The 15,105-nt window shown below is 43.3% G+C and overlaps 1 protein-coding gene across 5 annotated transcripts in view; it reads left to right on the forward strand.

Annotated features, from left to right (window-relative positions):
- Positions 1-15,105, forward strand: part of Ggact (gamma-glutamylamine cyclotransferase) — a 33,937-nt gene that overhangs the window by 5,200 nt on the left and 13,632 nt on the right. The window contains exon 3 of one of the 5 annotated variants that reach the window (XM_017798059.2): positions 1,120-1,384. The exons of the other annotated variants lie outside the window; for them this stretch is intronic. The gene's annotated coding sequence lies outside the window, so the exon portion shown is untranslated. The remainder of the gene's footprint in view (positions 1-1,119; positions 1,385-15,105) is intronic. 5 annotated transcript variants of the gene reach the window in all.

Here is a 15,105-nt window from a genome sequence, read left to right on the forward strand (position 1 = left end):
GGATGATGATAACGACATGGAAACAATGCCTGCTTTTCTGCCTTTCTCATCTTCCATGAGATGCATGTCTCCTGGCTCATGGGCCTTGTCTCCAGAGTCAGCAACACTGTCCCTCTCGCCCTGCTTTCCTCAGAGCTTTTCCTCTGACCTGAGCTGGGAGCTGCTCTCCACTTCTAAAGATTTGTGGAATTAGATTAGGCCCATGTGGATGATCTTCACTTGAGGTGGTCAACTTTAATACATTTGTGGTATCTCTTTTGCCATGTAAAGTAACACATTCATAGACTTTGGGATTTAGGACGCAGACATCTTTGGTGTGATTTTTCTGCTCACCACAGAGAGGTGAAAGAAGATGAATGTGGTGGAAGCACTGAAGAAGTTGTTAGTTCTAAACAGCATGAGAAAGTTTCTCTCAACAAAAGGAGGGGCTGGAGAGATGGCTCAGCAGTTAAGAGCACTGCCTGCTCTTGCAGAGGACCTAGGTTCAGTTCCCAGAACCCACATGGTGACTAACAACCATCTGTAACTCCAGTTCCAGGAATCCGATGCCCTCTTCTGGTCTCCTGAGCATTGCACACATGTGGTGTACTTAAATACATGCAGGTGTAACACACACCTAAAATAAAATAAACAATAAGAGGAAGTCGTAGTTGTAGTTAAATGCCCAATACTGGAATCAGCCATTTCTCCAAAGAACCCTATTTGGCTCCCTAAAACTAGAAAATGGTATTTAGAGACCATAATCTGGACCTGTTATTGCTTTGGGTTTGGCAATGGTTTTCTTTTTTTAATTTTATTTATTATTTTGATTTTATGTGTATGCTTGTATTGCCTGCATGTAGGTAAGTGCACCCATGTCGTGCAATGCCCAAGGAGGTCAGAAGAGGCTGTCAGATTCCCTGGGACTGGAGTCACAGACAGTTGTTAGCTGCCATGTGGGTGCTGGGATTCAAACCTGGGTCCTCTACAAGAACAACCAGTGTTCTTAACCACTAAGCCATCTCTCCAGCCCCTTGGCAATTGTTTTTAAACCATTTCAGCTGACAGAGATAGGAAGAAACATTGTTTACGGTGAACTACTATGTGTTGATAACTTCCAAGTCTGTTCTGCTTCCTCAGCACAAACAGTTACTACCCCTGGGAAGTATGGATTCAGGGAAGGAAGACCACAGAGGTAGAATGCCATTTTCCCCATGTCATGCGGAAGCTGTACACCGTCAACATGACTTGTCACAGTTGCTGTCCACCTTGTTCTTCTGGCTGAAGTGCCTGTCAAGTTTCTCCACTGAAAAGCTGTTCTCTCTCTTTCATACTGTACTCTGTAAAAGAAGTCACTGTGGGCAGCAGGCACTTGAGGGAGAGGCTCTGCTTCCCTACTGTGTAGGTAAAGTATCTATATAAATTATTTGGAATTCTGCACAGGTTTGTGTCTTCTCACCTCTATTTAATTATGCACCTTTACTTAATTATTAAAGTGTTTATGTAATACTTTAGGTTATAATCTAACACTTTCTTATCTATTTTGTTCCTTAAACTGCTCCTGCTCTGGCCATTGGCAGTCTTTCAGTTGGCTCCTATGACCTTCACCATCCCCCATTGTTGGGTGGGTTATTTATGAATATATTTTTTAGCACTTTCTTAATTTCTAGCACTACACTGTGTTCCAGATTTATTTTTTATAATCCCTGACTTAGAATCAGCCATTTCTCTCAGAAGCCCTCATTACTTTTGTTGGAGAAGCTATTAGGAACCACCAGCTACATGGTTGTACCCATGTCTGCTGTACTGCCATTGCTTTGAGATCCCTTTAGCTGAGGAAGCAAAGAAATGTGTGTGTGTGTGTGTGTGTGTGTGTGTGTGTGTATGTGCCAAGCCACATGTCTACACATGTCTGTAAATACTCTGTATAGCCATATCTCTTCAGCTAAACATGAGTTCATGCTGGTGTCTCCCACACTTAGCCACCATCACATGAATCATTCTAGACTTCCCCCCGGCTAGTCTGTCATTCTGACTCCAACAATGAGAACACTAGCTCCTACTACCTGCCATTCATTTACTTGAACATGTGTATACATGTTTATCAGGATCAGAATTGCTAACCCATAACTCTGTGGGAGCCAGCTCAGTTTTCTACAGTGCAGTTCCTATGGCCAGTTCTTTTTGCCATTAGCCTTGAAACTGGATTGTAATAACAGGTGAAATTCTGTCTTTGCACAGGATGAAATGAGGTCCTACCACCAAGAGTATTTCAGCAGTCAGATCTGCAGGGTGGAGATCCTATGGCTTCCTACGGCAATACTTCTGTCTCTTAGTAACCCAACTATAAGACACTGACCATGAAGCCAGGTCAGCCATGACTAACCAGACTTGGTACAGAGAACAGTTACTTAGTAACCATATTAATTTTATAAAGCTATTAACAATTACCATGAACTGGGAGACTAAAATAACAGAAATTTATGTTCTTACATTTCATAGATGCTCAAACTCAGAAATCAGGGTGTAGGCAGGGCTACAACCCTCCAAAAGTTCTGTAAGAAAATGCTTCCAACCTTTGGTAGCTCCAGGCATTCCTTGGCTTGTAGCAGTATCACTTGTGTCTGCCTGTCTTCACATGGCCTTTTCTTCTCTCATAAGAATTTTGCTATTGGAGTTAGGACCCATCTGGATAGTCAGGGTGATCTTGTCTTGAGGTCCTTAACTTCATATCATACCCACAAAGGCCCTTTGCCACGTGAGGTAGCATGCTCAAAGGTTCTGGGAATTAAGACATGGGTGTCTTTATAGGATGTATATTACAGAAGGGAGTTTTATTCAATTTAATTCTCTTTGTTTTACAGTAAATATTGCAGGATCAGAGAAACTGTCCTGGCATTTTGTAGAAGATACTTTAATGCTAGGTGCTAGTGATTCTTTTTTAAAAGATTTTATTTTGTTTTTAGTTATGTATATAGGTGTGTGGAGGTACGTGCATATGAGTGCAGGTGTACATAGAGGCCAGAAGATGGTGATGGATCCCCTAGAGCTGGAGTTGTAGGTGGTTTTAAGCTGCCTGACATGGATGCGAGGAACTAAACTCGGTCTCCTGGAAGAACAGCAAGCACTCTTATCCATTGAGCCATCTCTCCAGTCTCATGTTAACAGTCCTTAGGGTGTGTGTGCTGCAGTGTCTCTTCCACACTGAGGCAGGCCAGTCTGATCTAGACCCTCAGCATTGATTATTAGGAATGTGTCTTGGTCCATTTGGTGCTGCTATAACAGAATACCTGAGTCTAGGTAATTTATGAAGAACAGAGATTTATTTCTTACACTTCTATATGCAGGGAAGTCCAAAACTGAGGAAAGCTATGTCATCCCTGGGTAGAAGGTGGGGAGCAAAAGAGAAAAGGAAGCTGAAATAATTTTATCAGGAACTCATTCCTGAGATAAGGGCATTAATGCATTCATGAGGTCAAACCCTGATGTCTAATCACCTCTTCAGATCCCTCCTCTCAACACTTCTTATATTGGGAATTAACTTTCTAGCACATGAATTTGGGGAATACCACCATAGCAGAGGGGACTTTTTTTTTTTATATATTATTAAATTTTTGTGCATTTCGGACAAAACATCTTAGTCATATTTAAACTCCCTCCCCTCTCTGCACCCCTCCATATCCGCCCCCACCAGATTTCATGCAGTCTGTCATATATGTTAAGGCCTACTGAGTCAAGTTTGTGTACCCAGATGTCCCTCAGTGTGAGTTCATCCACTAGAACCTGGTCAGCCTATCTAGTGTCACTCCCTTAAAGAAGACCAACTCTTCCTCACCCTGCTATAATCAGCTGCCAGTAGTTTCTCAGCTAAGGTTGGAGCTTCTTGCCCATTTCCCTAGTTCTATGCCAGGTTTTTGTCTGGTTTGAGTTTGCATGGGTCTTGTGCATTCTGTCACATTGCTGTAAGTTCATGTGAGCAAGTTACCAGAAGCCAGGAAAACTCTTGTTTCCTTGTGGTCATCTACCACCCTTGACTTTTACAGTCTCTTCATTCCCTTTTATGCCGTGGTCCCTGAGCCCTGAGTGGGTGAGATTTAATATAGGAGTCAGATCCAGGGACACATACTATATAGTCTCTTATTCTCTACATTTTGACCAGTTGTGGCCTTGTGTTAATCGCCCTCTGTTGCATGAGGCAGCTTCACTGGTGAGAGTTGAGGGATGCATTAGAGTTTTCTCTACCCCCTGTTCCTCTATGTTCCATGAGCCTTAGGTGTAGAGGTTCCACTGTAGATGTGTCACTTAGGGCATCTCACAGACATTTATTCTCTGTGTGACCAGTTGTGGAACTCCGTACAGTCTCCACCTATTGCAAAAAGAAATGTCTTTGATGAGTGATAACAGGTATACTTGTCTGTAAATATTAGGATACATGTTTAGCATACAGTAAGAAATTATGTTTGTCTAAGGATGTGAGAGATGTAAGGTTTTCTCTAGAATCTATGACCTATCTAGTCATATCTGGCTATATTTACAGTATCACACATGAGTTCCCTCCCTTTGGGTGGCTTTAAGTCCAATTAGATAACTGTTGATTACCCTCAAGATAAAAGTGCCACTACTACACTGATAGTGATAGTTTGCTGTGCCTTTCATTCTTGTGCTTATTAGGCTTTAAAGCTGGGGTTGAACCTGGGGTTGGATTGTTGATTAATTTTTCTCCCTTAGGAGCTTGCATAGTATCTGAAACTATGACAGACAGTTTTCAAGGAGGTGGCTTCCAGGTCAGTTCCAGCTCACTCTCTCAATAGAGGAGATATTTGAATGACAACAGTCTAGGTCTCCTTGTAAAACTTATTCTCTTAATTTTCATTTTATTCATTATTTTTTTGTATATGAGTATATTGCCTGCATGTATGTAAGTGCACCCACGTCATGCAAAGCCTGCAGAGGTCAGAAGAAGATGTCAAATTCCCCTCGAACTGGAGTTACAGATGGTTGTTAGCCACCATGTAGGTGTTGGAAATTGAACCCAGGTCTTCTGCAAGAACAGCCAGTGCTCTTAACTGCAAGCTGTTGCTCCAGCCCCTGTAAAACTTACTCTTTAGAGTTCTACTCAACAGCTACAGAAGCCTTTGACTCTGTCCTGCCCTCAGGGCTATGGTCTCTTCCCCTTGCATCCTGGTGGCATGTTTGCCAGACTCCTCTTTTTCTTATTTAAATTCCTGTCTCAAAAAGACAAACAAAAAATTGCTACCTGATGGTTCTGCTAACTTATGAGCAGTAAGTGGTGTTTGGAAAGTTTTCTTTTTTAGAATAATCACAGATGCCTGCTTTGAATACTTTTTCTCCCTCAACTTGGTTATTTGTAAAGTTAGGTAAAGCTAATAAAAGCCTAATCCAAACTCCTGAGAGGGAATTAACATACCTTATACAAGAATAGAAAATGGTTTGGTCACATTTCTGGGAATACTTAATAAAGACCTTAGTTACTGACACTGTGTTAGAATCAAGAACAGCAGCTTCTTACAACAGAGGCAGGTAGATTTGCAAATGAACCAGGTCTGCCACATCCCTGATGGGCAGGGGTATATACTGGCTACAAGAAGCGTCTAGAAGTTTAGTTGTCTGCCACCACTTAGTAGATGCTCTGTGACCACTTCCTACTTCTGCTAACTGGCAAATATCTTAAGCAAACTGATCACAAATTCTGGACTTTTTTGACCCAGGTGCCAATACACAGGTTGAGTATCCCTAATCCAGAAATGTGGAATGCTCCAATATCAAACACTTTTTGAGTGACAGTCTTGGATTCTGGACCATTTCAAATTTCAGGTTTTGGAATCAGAGATGCTTTAAGGGCCACTCAACCTGAAATGGCACCATGGTGGTAAAAGTCGGTATTTATTGTATCGCCTTTGAAACTGTAACAAAATTACTAGTGATGAGCTTGTGCTGGGAGAACCTCACCATCAGCAGTGTTTGGAGTTGGAGCCAGAGAGGGATGGTGAGGGAAGGCAGAATGAAAGCGGAGGCTTTTTCTGTGGCCGTCTGGGTTCCAGTGTCCCCTAGGCAAGGAACGGTTTTCATACTCAACTTTGTGATCCAGGGCTTCCTTGGAAAACATGTCTTTATGCTTCTAGTCTTTTCCTCTCTGATATTGTAGTTATGCCAGCATAAATAACAAACCCTAATGAAGAAAGACAGGGAAATATCATTCTTGCCCTTTATGCATAACAATTAGGTGCAGATTGGTCTGAGCTTGGCTCCTGCGGAGACACACACCAGTAAGTAATGCAGTTCCTCTCCTGATTCCTCCCTTCTTTCCCTGTCTTTCAGCATTTTATTATGACCATTTTGAGACCTACTCACAAGTAGGATATGATAAGCCTAACAAGCACCAGCATCAGAAACCCACAAGGCACACAAGCTTTGCTCCTGCCACGTGTGGGATTACTCGTCAGTGTTGTTTTCAAACATGGTCTGGGTTAGTTATCGAAGAACACTGTCACTGTTTGTCCTCTCCCTTTACCCACTGGATGAAGTTGTGAAAGCTCTGGGTACACAAGGTCATTGCTGCAGATGAGATGGAGGGGGGGCTTTCGATCCTCAGCTTTTAGCCGCCCTGCTTCATTCATCTGGTTGGTAGGGAGTAGAAGATTCTGGTATCTGTGGGGAGAACAAGTGCTGAGAGGTTTTACTCCAGCTTCCAAAATAGGGATGTGGTGGGTGTGAGGCAGATTGAGGACAGATTGTCAGATGGGTTCTTTGAGATTGTTGTAGTTTTAGATCTAGTTCAGAGTGTTAAAGAAAGGATGGGCTTCTGAAATCAAGTCATGTTTGGTTAAAACTGGTATACTAATTGACTGTTATATAAATTAGGTGGAAATTTCAGAAGTAAGGATTAGTAAGGGTGTAATCTCCATTGGATCCAAATCTCTTTTGCTTTTTAAAAGTCAGTTATGGGTATTTTTTTAAAACTTTCTTTCTCCCCTTATTTGTTTATATGTGTGTAAGGGTGTGTGTGTATGCCACAGTGTCCATGTGGCAGTCAGAGAACAATGTGTGGGAGTCAGTTCTTTCCTTCCACCATGTGAGTCCCAGGGATTGAACTCAGGTTGTCAAGTTTGGCAGCAGGTACTTTTTACCCACTGAGTCATCTCACTGGTGTATGGCTATTGTTTAAACTTAGTTTGTTGAGGTTGAGTCACATATGTATACATATATGTTGGGGCTGGGGTTAAGGAAAAGGAATAGTAGAAATCCATTGGCGTCTTTTTTTAGTTCATGGATTTTAGAATGCCAGACTACACACAGCTGCTGCCCCCTCGTGGCAGTGTATTAGTGGGGTTCAGAGGCCTGGACCTGTACTGTCCAGTCTTGAGAATCCCAGAGGCAGCTAGGAGATAACACTTCGTCTCTTCCACTTGTGATTGCCACCTCTGTGGTCTCAGGCAAAACAGCATATGGTCCAGATTTCATTCTCTTCAACTGTAGCATGTGATTCCTTAAATCTCTCCCAGCTTTATTGTCCTGTGATTCTCTGGTGATATTAACAAATACTACATGCTAAAAGGTGTCAAGTTCCTTTTTTTTTTTCCCCTTGGCAACTTTACCCTAATGAATCCTGTGTATTTATTCAAGAAAGCAGGTCCTCAAATGCATCCTGAAACCACTTCATTTCTGGGCAGCAAGCTGCATACATCTATCACAGAAGTCCTTAGGAATCAGTGTGATGGTTCTTTGTGGTTATGGAAAGCTTTAAGTTACATCATTCAGAAAGCTTCCCAATTTAAAAAATACATAGCATATAGCTTACCATCTTAGCTTGTGTGTGTGTGTGTGTGAGAGAGAGAGAGAGAGAGACACACACACAGAGACAGACAGAGACAGACAGAGACACAGAGACAGAGACACAGAAAAAGACAGACAAAGAGAGATCCTCTTGTAGCCCCAGCTGGCCTACAAGTCACTATGTAGACTAGGCTGTCTTCAGTCTCTCCGAGATGCACCTGTCTGTTTCTCAAGTGCTGGGATTAAAGGTGTGTACAACCACGATTGGCTCTTAGTCATTTTTAAATGATAGTTCTTCATCTCATCACTGCCCTTTCCCCTAGTTCCTAGTAACCTCTATTTTCTATCTCTCTGCTCTGACTGTTCTCAAAACCTCATGTGAATAGAATCATTGTATCTGTCCATTTATGACTGGCTTAGTTCACTGGGCATAATGTTCTCAGGGGTTATCCACATGGTTGCAGAATTTTACTGAGTGGTTTCCATCCTTTGGCTCTTGAGAGTGATGCTACTGGGAATGTGAACTGCTGCATCATATTTAGTGTACCACTATTAGTGCCAAGAAGGGTTTCTGTAAATCATTTTCTGTGCATAAGAAGTTCAAGTTCATTATCAAAAACATCAGTTAAAAACCAGGTGTGGTTGACACACTCATAACCCGAGCATTTGGGAGGTGGTTGCAGGAAGAGCAGTTCAAAGTCATCCTTGGCTACATAGTAAGTTTGAAGCAAGCCTGGTCTACATGAGACCCTGTCTGAAAAAACAAAAACACAGTAACAGTAAACCCCCAAAGCCAAACTATAACAAAGCCATCAGTCAACTAGATAACTATTATGTGATCTTTATATTAATGAGTAAATTTAAAGGAACTAACATTTATTAGATATAGCTATATGACAGGCATTATTATTTCTGTGTTATATTCTGTTATTTAGTTCTTACAATTCTGTGATTTTTTTCCTTCTCTCAGATGGGAGTGAATAGTTAACATCACCTTGGGCCAGAATCTTAGTCATTTTCTTCATATATAGGTCATCATTTGCTCCATTTTTCAGTGCTATAACCAAGGTTCAGAAAGATGGATGCCTGAACCATGGAAAGGCACTCAGCTATGTAGCTTTGCCTGACTGAAGTGCTGAAGTGGGGTGTGGGGTGGGGTACTCTAGTTCAAAGGTCTCTGCCCTGTTCGCTTTGCTTTTTTTTTTTTTTTTTTTGGTCTCACTGTATGTTCTAGGCTGGCTAGATAGACCATCTGATCTTCCCGTCTGTCTCTGGTTCTCAAGTACTGCAACCACAGGCATGTGCTGTGACATCTATTTGTAATGGTTGTGTGTTCTTATATCTACCTCACACTGGCTCCTGCTGCCAGAGGAACACCAAGCAGGTATGGTCTGGAGGATATTGGAACACCATCAGGAAACAGCAATGCTGTGATAGCTTATAGACAGAAAACCTTCCTAAAGCCTTTGCATTAAGTAGCAGCCCTTCCTTTTTTCCTCATTGACACAGCATTGAAAGGCTTGCCCCTGAGGAATCTGGCAAACTAAATCTCCCCACTTCCATAGGTAGCTCTTCTATGCTGGTTCCCATGTTTCTGTGGTTATCCTCCACTGCATCATCATTTTCTTTTCTTCCTTTACTCTGGATCAGCAGAGAGCTAGGACCATTGTTGGACTTTGCCATCTGTGACTTAATGCAATGGTGCTTGGGACTGGAGCCAGGACCTGCTCTAGCCCTGTGTTTTCACGCAGGCAAAGCCCATTGAACTGCCATTATCAGAGGTGGTTTTCATGGATATTCACACCTGCAGTGTTTGATGAACAAAGAAGTAGTGGTATATCCTCTGAGCAGCATGTAAGCTGCTCTAAGAATTTCTGAATGTTCAGAATAACATTCCTTAGGACTTCAGAAACCCAGAGATGGGTGAGGACCCAGACAGCTTCCAGATTCATGAGAGGTCTCCAGTAAGCCCTGGAAGCACGATGTTGGCTAGTAAATATGAAAAGTAGGAACGGCAAAAAATGGCTGTTGTCACTAAATATTCATTCTGTCCTATTCAGTTCTTGATCCTGTTTTATTCAGTGATCCATGTGCCTAAGTATGGGGGGCAAAAGGGAGGCAGAGATGGGTGGGGCTCCAAGGAGATAAGGAGCCTGATTCACCTGGAAACAGAGCCCTGCTTCTCCTCATGCCCTTCCTCATTCCTGCTCTTTTGAAGTTAGCTGTATGGCTGGAATTTCAACAGCCATTTTCTTACACTAGGGAACTTTAAGAATGGAAGCCAAGGGCTAGCAGTGAATCACAGGGAGCCTAGGATGTTTTGCAGGAGTGGCCACAAGGTCTTCCTTCCCATCCCCTTGTGCAAGTGTGCATACAGTGCGGTTTTGCAGCCTGTTCCATAGAGGGTGGCACTGGGCAGTGGAGGACAGGGCAGGGCAGCTGGCTGGGAGCTCTCCAGCCTGGACATCACCAGTGCTGTTTAGTGAATGAAAACTGGAAAACTGGCCTGAGAGAAAGGTAGAGAGTCATTTGATCTGGGTGTTGTGGGTGAAGCACATCCTGGGAGGCTGTCTTGCCTGAGCACAGTGGGCACAGGCTGAGAGAAGAGTCGAGAGATGAGGAGAGAAGTGGGCTTCAGTTCTGTGCAGCATTTTATGCTGATGATGTCTTAGCTCAGACCACAGAGTACTCAGTCTGGAACTCAAACCACACCAGCTTACAGTTCTGGAGCCTGGAAGTCTGAGAGTAGACCTAGCCAGGTTTGTTTCTTCTGACAGCACTCTCTTGGCTTCCAGATGGTTTCTTTCTATCTGTGTGCTGCCCATGGACTCTTCCTTTCACAACAGTCTCCTCTTAGAAGGGTGCTGTCCTATTGGATCAGGACCCACTCTTATGACCTCATTTTAATGCATTTACCTTCTCTCCAGGATCAGTCACATGTGAGAAAGGGACTGAGACTTGATCAGAGCATAGGGTGTCCCTAAGTAAATTGTGTGTACTCTGCTTATATTTTGAGGTAGCCCCATGGAAGTGGCTGCAGGGCTGTGACCACACTTATTTCTAGGGAAGGAAGAACTTGAACCCTGGTTCAGAAATCTGAGCATAGGTCCCAGCTCTGTTGCTTACCAGCTGGTTTACATTGGGGAGGTCTCTTGCACTCTGATTCCACCTATGTAAAGGAGCCAGGCATTGAAGACCTGGAAAGTTCTTTAGACAAATGGCAGGTGCTGAATGAGAATTGGTTGAGATTGTTACTGACACCAAGTTTGAAGAGGATGGCATTCCTTCTAGGAAGAAAAAAAAAAAAGTTTTCTATGCAAAACTAAAGTATATGCATGAGCCTGGAAATGGAGATGTGGTTTCCCAGTGTCCAGAATCTGTCAATGTCCTCAAGGTAGTAGATGGTGTGGTATTACTGCACTAACATTACAATTACCTGAAGAAAGAAGCCTGACTCCTAAATTAAGTTTTTAAGAGTGAGCCCAAACTCAGAGGACTCTTGGAACCAGCTGTCTCCTGAAACTGTGCTCCCAAGACTGGCCTCATTCACATTTTTATTCAAACCAGTTTCTCTAGCTTCATTGGGGAAGTACGAGTTTGAATCCACCCTTGTCTTAATAGACCATCCTGTCTCTTCATCCCTAGTTCTAGAATATCTCATTCTCCCCAGGTCAAGTATCCTTCCCAGTCTTCACTGTGCATTTTATAAAAGCCATTCCTACAGATGGGACTTGCAGTTTTGTAGACTACAGATTCACTGTATTGCTCTCTGTTGCCAGTCATTCACACCTTAGGCTGGAGTTTGTGAGGTAGGCAGAAGAGAAAAGAGTTTCTATCCTCATCTTACAGCTGCCTAAAACCCAGTGAGAGGAAGTATGGTCAGCCAGGAGCCACCTCCAATCCAATCCATTCCTTTTGAATCCCACACTTGTATGCAGCCTGTAGAAGCCCCAGACCCTGAGGCTCTGTCCGCTGTTTCTCAGGGCAACGAGATTCTAAGAAGTGGCCACTGAGCAGAATTCATGTCCCAGTGGATTCTTTCCTTCATAACAACTCCATTTGTTGGACCCTCATGTGGCAGGCGCTTGTGCATTGCCCCACCCAGCCTGGTTCTTCTGAGCAAGTGTTTGCTGCATGAACTTTCTGAAGATGGTGTTTACCAAGACTGTTACTACTCACATTTCAAAATCTCATCATTTTCATGTTACTCTCAGAAGAGCCCTTTCTAGCAAATCAGCTCTAAATAGGTCAGAAACGGGCAATAAGGCAAGAAGCAAGACTTCCCTGACCACTGGTATTTGAAATAGTCAAAACAAGCAGCATTTCATAACCAATAGGAAATCTTGCTTACACCAGGAAACCATAACCAAAAGGTAATATAAAGTTCAAGGAAGCTTTGTAGATAAATAGTGGCAAAGTCATAGGAGCAGTGTGACGGGAAATCCTGAAAGCCTGAGGTTGCAGCGTCTGGAAGGATTAATGCTTAATGAGCCCTAGGTGGGTAGCAGGAGCTTGCCCTGCTAGAGAATCAGAAGTCTGTCAGCAAGAAATACTTCCTGGGCAGAGAGTTGGGATGGAGTGTGACCTCAGCTGGAGTGGGCTCAGGGTGCACTCGTGATGACAGGGGAGCAACCTGGACTGTCATGATCTCATTCTTAGAAAATAGCTCTGATTGTTTTTAGGACACTGAACCACAGGAATAAACACGTGCAGATACACACATGCACACACACACACACACACACACACACACACACCCCAAACACCCCCAACACACACACCCCTTGGTCACGTGTCTGCAAACAAAGAAATTATGTGAGGAAATGGAAATTTGTATTACAAAGCCCCAGGTGAGCTCCAGGTCAAGTGCTGTAAGAGTCCTCAGTCTGGAAGGAACAGCAGGTGAGTACAGGAGAAGCAAGCATTTGTGAGGAGGCAACAGAGGCCCCAGACCAGCCCATCACCTGGTTCCCTGCCCTGGCTGGTTGAGGGAAGGGAGTGAATCTGCACAGTTATGCCACTGGGCTGGCACTGGAGCCTGTGGATACATGCTGTCTCCAGAAAAAAAGTGGAGTTGACCTGGCCTGGGTGAAAAGGAGAAGAGAGCATAAAACGACTCCTGTCCATCCTATTGAGATTGGAGGAGGGAAGGGTGGGTGAGCACCACCCTTGGGAAAGATACTTAAGGCAAATTAGCATATTACAAAAAGTAAGTCCAAGTATGGAAGGGAAAGGTGCTATCCAAATGCTGGTGCTTGATAGACATTCTTCAAGTATATCGGCTCTGTTAATTTACCTGCAGTAAAATTCATCCGTTAACTATTTAAAGTTCAAAGTTGTTTTAAGTTCAGTTTATTTTGACTCCTTTACACACTCATTCTGTGACCATCACGGGCAAGGTATAGGACCTGTCCTCTTCTCGTACAGTCCTCTCTCCCTGATACCAAGCCCCACAGCACTGCTGTGTTTTCTCCCTTCTAGAGTGTCTGTAGACTCACAAAAGTAGAAAGCATTTGGTGTCTGGAGCCTCTCTGCACAGGAACTTCAGCTTTGCCTGTGCTGTTGTACCTTTATCCCTCGGTTTAGCTGTCTATTCTCCAGTTGGTAGGCATTTGGGTTGAATCCAGTCATTGGCTGTGATGAATAAAACTGCTGTGAACGTTTATATACAGGTCCTCATTTAGCTAGAGTATATTCCAAAGAGTGGTTTTGTGGGTTGCATGGAAAATATGTTTTATTACTTTGGATAACTAAGTGGCTGTGCTGAATAGCTTCAGTTGTTCACATATCTAGAAAGAGAAACCTCAGTTGGGGAATTCCCTTTATTAGAGGGATTGCCTGTGGGCTGTCTGTGAGGCATTTTCTTAATTGTTGAGTGATGTGGGAGGGCCCAGCCCATACCCCTGGGCAGGTGGTCCTTGGTTGTCTAAGAAAGCAGGCTGAGCATTGGGCCAGAAGAGCAAGCCAGTAAGCAGCTTTCCTCCATGGTTTGTGCTTCAGGTCCTGCCTCCGGGCTCCAAGCCGTGATGACGGACTATCACTTGGAATTGTAAGGTGCAATAAACCCTTTCCTCCCCAAATTGTTTTTGTTCAGAGTGTTTCATCATCGGAAACCTAACTAGGACAGAAATTGAGAGGGTTTTTCCTTCTTTCCTATTTACATATACAAGATTTTGTTTGTTTTTAAGTTACGAAAGTAGTTTGAAGCAAGGAAAATGACAGAAGTCCTTTAAACAAAAAAGAAAAATAGTTAAATGTCTAACATGCTTGAGTTGTCCAGTTAAGAAAATGATCAAGTAGACACAATTTTCTCTTTATCATGATTGAAAGGATAGTAGAAACTTAAAACTTTGTAATGAAAACCAACGATCTTAGCTGGTGCACCTTAATGGCGCATCACTAGGCACTTGCGTAGTACATGTGAAGCTCTGGGTTTGAGTCTTAGCATCACACAGACACACACGCACACGCACGCACGCACACAAAATCTTCTGTTGCTTTTGTAAATTTTATTTGAAAAAGACTTTAAAGGGGCCCACAAAATGGTTCTGCAGGTAAAGTTGCTGCTGTGCAAGTCTAGCAACCTGAGTTCAATCCCTGTAACCCACAAAAGATGGAAAGAGAAAACCAACTCCACAAAGTTGTCCCCTGAACCGCAGGTACACCCCTCCCCCACATTATACACTCAAATCCACACACTAATAGTAAATTCTTGCACGGGGGGACTTGAAGGTAGCTAGCATCTGTTACTCATAGTGCAATAATGGGAGTTTATGTTTTATCAAGGGATGTTGTATCCTAAGAATGGCCTGTGTTGGTTTTTAGTGCCTTTTAAAAGCCAAGTATATACCAAAGTGTGCCCCTTTTTGGTGATATTTAAGTAAACCCTGGACTGATAGCCAGCACTAGAGAGGCCAGAGGGTTGGCCTCTGGTGTGTAAGCTCCTCCTGCACCCCCCTCCCCCCAGCTTTTGTCTGAGTTCCTGGCTGTAATGAAGCTTTAGAAAGTGCTGTTCGGCTGTGTGGTGGGTGTGGTTGTATACTGGGGTGGTGGGGTACAGTATAAAACTAGGGCAGACCCATTGAGTCCGTGCACCTAGCTTCTTGAGAGGCTCCAAGAAGCCAACATTTGGTGGATGTTTGGGCTCAATTCAGGCTGCCACCAGCAAACAGTGACAAGCTGTGTGATAAGGATTGTAGGAATGTACATGAGATCCACTTGATGCATGTTCAATAATGTGCCCTTCCTTTCCTCCCCTGAGCCCTTCTTTCAATGATTTGAGCTTTAATTTATCGCTCAGCTGTTTTAATTGAATTCAACTTGGGGTAATTA

This window comes from Nannospalax galili, unplaced genomic scaffold (genome assembly GCF_000622305.1).
Source record: "Nannospalax galili isolate Female #2095 unplaced genomic scaffold, S.galili_v1.0 scaffold1316, whole genome shotgun sequence".
Lineage (NCBI taxonomy): Eukaryota > Metazoa > Chordata > Mammalia > Rodentia > Spalacidae > Nannospalax > Nannospalax galili.